Source organism: Maylandia zebra, linkage group LG14 (assembly GCF_041146795.1).
Source record: "Maylandia zebra isolate NMK-2024a linkage group LG14, Mzebra_GT3a, whole genome shotgun sequence".
NCBI lineage: Eukaryota > Metazoa > Chordata > Actinopteri > Cichliformes > Cichlidae > Maylandia > Maylandia zebra.
The window spans coordinates 29,869,035-29,875,034 of NC_135180.1; the positions used below are offsets into that span (position 1 = coordinate 29,869,035).

Genomic DNA, 6,000 nt, shown 5'->3' on the forward strand with positions numbered 1-6,000 from the left:
ATGGGTGCATCTTGCAAAACAAGCTAGCTGGTGTTAACAAATAATATGCATGACTGTTATCCATATGTGGTCACTTCAAGTTCAAAGAAAACCAATATGACAGAATTTAAAAAACGGTAAAAGAAATTCCACAAACTGGATATCACAGTGACTATGTCCATCTTCTGCGGCGTGCCCTTTGTTGAGCAGTAGTGGAAGCACTAATATGATTCACATTGTTTTATTCACATGGTCATGTGAAGTTTCATTTTTGCTACTTGAAATCACTGGAGTATTTGAATAATTAAGATTCCCTTCCTGTGTATCGCCTATTTTAAATTTTGCTTTGTTAGCTTGCTTTACAGAGTATTAGAAGAAATAAGTTAATTCCCATTCAGGTATATTAATTCTTAAATCAGAATTTAAAGCATGCATAAGATTCTGTTTTAGGTAGTAACACACTGATAGCAGCAGCTCTTTGTCTCTGGTGAGAACCAGAACAATCCGGCTAAGGACAGCTGTATCACCTCAGGTTTGAACTCCATGTTCGTCCGCCCAGTATGTAATGGGAAGAGTAACCCTATCATTCCCTTAACAACAATGCCCTTCCCCACAGCCAGAGACAACAGGTTTGAGTCCTCTCTCAAATGATAAAAAAAGAACAAGATGAGAGGAGATGAATGCCTTTAACAAATGTCAAGCCGGTGCAGCCAAACCAGCTTCTTTTCTCTCCCTTGGTAAGCTCATGATCCTCTGTCCAGAGGAGATATTGGAAAAATACAAATGCAAATCCTCTGCCTCCCAACAGTTCCACCTGGGAGAGTCTCTAGCTGTCAGTTAATGAATGGCAAAGAGAAACTAAGTGTGTGTGTTTGTGCATGTGCATGTGCCGGTGCATGTGTGCGTGTGTCAATAAGAGACAATGAGAAAAGAAGAGAAGAAACAACACAAAGAAACAAAGAATATGTAGGTGTGTGCATTGGCTTATAGTTTGTATGTGTGACCCATGAGTACGGGAGGTTTGATTGACCATAACCTTTGTGGTTTGTGTGTGTGTCTGTGTGTGTGCGTGTCCACTGCAAGAATTGAATACTATTTGAAATGGTCCACCTGGGACCCTGATCCCATCCGGCTCCCGTAAGCAGCTCAGGTGTTGTATGAATGTGATTTATTTCCAAACAGAGAGATCCAAATGGAGATGAGGCAGGGACCACTGCGGCTGTCTGGAGAGATGGAAAGAGCGAGAAAGCGAGGAGGAAAAGCAGAGTGAAAACACCATAAATGGGGAGGGAGGCTACTTTCTGTTTGCTTGAGTGAAAGGCAAAGTCATTGTGCTGCTTGACTGCAACTTCGCAGCATAAAATTATGTAGAACTATGACTATGAAATGAGATGGAGATTCTGGTTTTGTTGTCAGTAAGATATTCAGATAAATTACAGATTTTTTGGTGCATACTACTGGCTTCTTAACATTTTGGTTTGAGAAATTTGACACTCTAGTTTGTCGTATACTGTTTCATGAAGGTGGCTACATGGTGTAATTGCTAAAATATTTGCCTCAGACTCAAACGATCCCCAGTTAGAGATTAGGAGGATACACAAAACCAAGTTCAGGAAGTCACAAATTAGTGTACACCTAGCGTTGGTCCTGGATAAATGGGGGGAGGCTGGGAAAAGAGCACTGGGAAAGACATCTGGTGTAAAAATCTGCCCAGTCAAACATGTGGATCCATCAGCTGTGGCAAACCCTTGGGAAATAAGGGAGAAGACAAAGTTTTGTCTTCTTCCTCAATTTTATTTTGGAAAAGGATGCAGGAAAGTTATTCTTCATGTGTCTTCTATTTGGTAAGCATCATATGTGGTAACTTAGCTTACCAAATATGTGATGTTGCAAAATATATTTTAATGATATAATGTATATATTTATTATGAGTGTAGTTGCTAATTTCCAGTGGGAAATGTTAATAATTACGCTGACTACAAAATGTTCTCTGTGTATTGCCTGTATTTAATTATTTTCTTAAAAAAACCCAAAAAACCCCAATATCTCCTGGCATATAAATCATAGTTAGTTTTATTTCAAAAACTTAAAGCATGTAGTTTAAAACTGTAGAGAAAGTAACTCCACTCACCCAAAGCCTTAAACAGGATGCTGTAAAATGTTTCTCTGAAGGAAAAAAAAAATACCAGTATTGTTTCTCAAAGTGCTCTGAACAACCCTACTATTTACCAAGACCCCCTCTTTCCCACAGCGCTGGTATGTATTGTAGGAGTTGTTGTGTCTGCAGAGCAGCTTCATATGCTGCTTAACACTGACATGATAAATAACGTGCAAACCGAAACCTTCTACAACTATGCTCATAAAAATGACTTATGTGACATCATGTGTTTGCTCATAGCTCAAATGTACAGTGGTCACTCCCTGCTTTTCAGATTTGGCACCTTACAACTTTGTCCGCTTCCTCAAAACATAAATCAAGTTGAAGAATCGCTGTCTGGATGCAGTGGAAAAGATGTACATGAGGTCAGAACGGAACACAATTTAAAAAATAGTAGTACCACATTCATGGTGCAGAAGTGCTCATGAATGCGACCTTGAGGTGGAGTATGGGTACACTATGATCAGGTAAGATTTTGTTTTGTTATTGACTGGTTTTTTTTGTAATAACCAGTATACATAAATCTTTTTAATTGTCCTTTTCTAAAGATAAGCAAGCATACAGTAAGCCGAATTACACCACAATAAAACTGCTACAATTACAAGTCTGATGTTAGTAGTCCATCCACAGACTCAGACGTTGGTTCAAGGGAATAAAAACTTCTATTCTTGTTGTTTTCCAGAGTTTCTTTACATTGACTTCTTTCAAATGATATCAGTAAATATCATCAAGTTGGAAATTAAGCAATGCCCAATCATTGATGATGAATGACTTTTCCTCTGTGTTTCAGCCGACACGTGTCAAACACAACAAGGTGTGTGGTGATGTGAAGGCTATAAAGTCAGAAGCAATCTAAGATTCTCAGAGGTTAGCACCTGCATCTCCCTGATTCTTTCTCTGCCTTCCTCCTTCTTTCTGCTACACTAAAACCTGGAGCTGCCCCTACTAACACCGATGACCTCGAGTTTCCACGGGGAATCGGGCAGGGCTGAGGGGGAAAATGAGAAAGAGAAGAGCTGGGATACAGCGGTGTGTGTTGGTGTGCGTGGCAGGAATGTGAATGAGCATGATACTGGGTGTGATGTTTCACACAATGACTACAAATGTGCCCATTCATTATTGTTTAACTTCTTCCATTTTCTCAGCGAAGGCTGTTTGTGTGTGGACCTGCTTTCTTGTCTAATGCCCTCTCATCCCTCACATCTGTGGACCACTCAGCACAGATGTGTTTGCAGTGTGATCAATGAGCTCTTCAGTCAGTACAACAAGATCTGTCGAACGTGATGACATAAACACAGCACGAGTGCATGTTTGAGTCGCCTCACAGAATGTAATGGGCTGCACATTTTAAGCGTGCAAGGTGGTTTCTGGCTGGCGCTGGAATTACACCTGACCTTTAAACACAAACACCTCAGAGCTGCTGATCTTACACATTGCCTGCCCCTGTCACATGTAATCATATTCCTGTAATAATGTGATTAATGGTTGCTCAGCCTGCGTAATAGAAAATAAAGTGTGTGGGAATTTTATGATTAATTTGAATGTACATTACAAATTCACATGTGCTGGATGGCCATTTAATTGAACGGCCGAGTGTGCAGATTCAGACTCAGGTGAAGAGTCAAGTGTGTGAAATAGGCAGCGGCGGGTTTGAATCAAGCCGGAAATTAATTCTCACAGCTACTGTAAATGAGATGTTCTCTATCACAGATATGACAGAGGAATTACATGGAATGAATTCCATGTCATCTTGATGATCCTCTTTCATTCACTGTAATTTGACTGAAAATGAAAAAGTTGGTCTGTGTGAAGTTAAGTCCTTCTCGCTTGCTCCCTCTCATTCTCGCTCTCCCCCGGGTGCAGAACTATTGACCTTGGGACTGACTGTAAAAGAGCTGACGGCAGACATGACTTTTCCCTTTCGTTCATTTCCTGTCTGCCACTCAAGAGCCCGTCGCCCCCCCCCTTTTTTTTTCTTGAGTCCAGTAAGGTCAGCCAAAACATTCATTAACCAAAGAAATGAAATTTATTATAATCTATTATAAACTGTTATTATAATCATTTCACGACTCTGTTAAGTTCAAGTAGGAGTAGGATAGTTTGACCATTTAAAACTGCATGCACTTAGATATGTGAGGCTTCTATTGGATGATTGCATTTATTGCATCTTACTTTAATGACCTCATAGAACCATATCACCCCAAAAGGGCATTTTGCTGTCAGACTGCTGGCTTACTTTGGTTCCTAGAGTATTTAAGAGTAGAATGGGAGGCAGAGCCTTCAGATTTAAGGCCTCTCTACTGTGGAACTAGGTCCCAGTTTTTGGGAGGCAGACACCCACTCTAGTTTTAAGACTAGGCTTAAAACCTTTTGTTGTAATTAAGTATATAGTTAGATCTGATTCAGGTGACCTCTGAATCCTCACTTTGTTACTTTGTAATAGGCCTAGGCTGCTGGGGGACTCCCAACATGCATTGTGGGATTTTTTTCACTCCCTCGCTGTTTGTTTATATATCACTCTGGATTTAGTCATTAGTTCTACATGATCTACAGTCATACTGTATACTCATTCCTACCTACAAATATCTATTTTTAAAGTGTTGTAAAACCTAAAAATACACTCTTCATACTCTCTGAAACATTAATTAAAAGTTAATCATCCTTTTATTCATGCCAGATTCTAAATAGAGTTGTAGTTTCAAATTTAGTATAGACATTTATTAATGTCTATACTATGTTTGCCAACCTGAGCCAAACTGTAAAGGCATGCAACATGATCATTATATACAGATATATTCAAATGTACATTTTGGTAACTTGTTATAGTAAGGTCCTTATAATATGAGATAAAGAAATAATTTTATCTAAAGTTAGACTTTGATATTTCAGACTATAATAAGGCTGATTTTAAAAAAAAAGATGATGATAATAATAATAATAATAATAATAATGGATTGCATTTATATAGCGCTTTTCGAGACCCTCAAAGCGCTTTACAATTCCACTATTCATTCACTCTCACATTCACACACTGGTGGAGGCAGCTACAGTTGTAGCTACAGTTGCCCTGGGGTAGACTGACAGAAGCGAGGCTGCCATATCGCGCCATCTTCCCCTCTGGCCAACACCAGTAGGTGGTAGGTGAAGTGTCTTGCCCAAGGACACAACGACCGAGACTATCTGAGCCGAAGCTTGAACCGGCAACCTGCCGATCGCAAAACGAACTGCCAACTCTTGAGCCACGATTGCCCTAAGATGGTCATTTTTGGTGCATTTTGTTGCATGCTGCTGACTGTTACAAAGCAATTTGTTAGGGCGGTCAAAAACATCAAGTCCCTATTAGGTTGGTGCACAGTAATGAAGTGCTGGGTGGGCAGGTCTATGTCTTGCTGAGTTTAGATAAAGAGGCTGTGGAGCGGAAGATGTAATTAGCTATATTTACTGCCGCCAGCACAGGGCCTGAAGCACAGAAAGACTGACTGTTTCACAACTTGGTAATTGCACCTGCCTCCTCATTAGGTTCATCTGACCATGAGTGAATCTAAAGCTAAATAAAAAAAAATCCAGAAATCAGCAGTGGGACAAAAAAAAAATCACTGTCATCTATTCTGACACAGAGATATGCACGGAAATTCATGATTTTACTCTTCATGAATAGAGAAATGCTGCCATTGTTTTACAGAAAAGCATTGAAATAAAGCTTGTAGTTTGCCTCCTCACAGAAAATGAAAGACATATTCAGTTTCTTTCATGATTGTTATAGTGGATTAGAGCTATAAAGGCGTTATAAATGGTCAAAAACAAAAGCATTTCTCAAACTTCTCTGGTGTTAAGCCTACCTTAGGAAGTAATTATCATGTGAA

At 39.6% G+C, this 6,000-nt stretch overlaps 1 long non-coding RNA gene across 1 annotated transcript in view; it reads left to right on the forward strand.

The window, feature by feature from the left end:
- LOC143412534 (uncharacterized) overlaps positions 1–2,540 on the forward strand; it is a 61,500-nt gene extending 58,960 nt beyond the window's left edge. Inside the window, exon 3 of the long non-coding RNA XR_013093056.1 lies at positions 2,412–2,540. This is a non-coding gene — a long non-coding RNA (uncharacterized LOC143412534). The remainder of the gene's footprint in view (positions 1–2,411) is intronic.
- Positions 2,541–6,000: the final 3,460 nt, after the last annotated feature.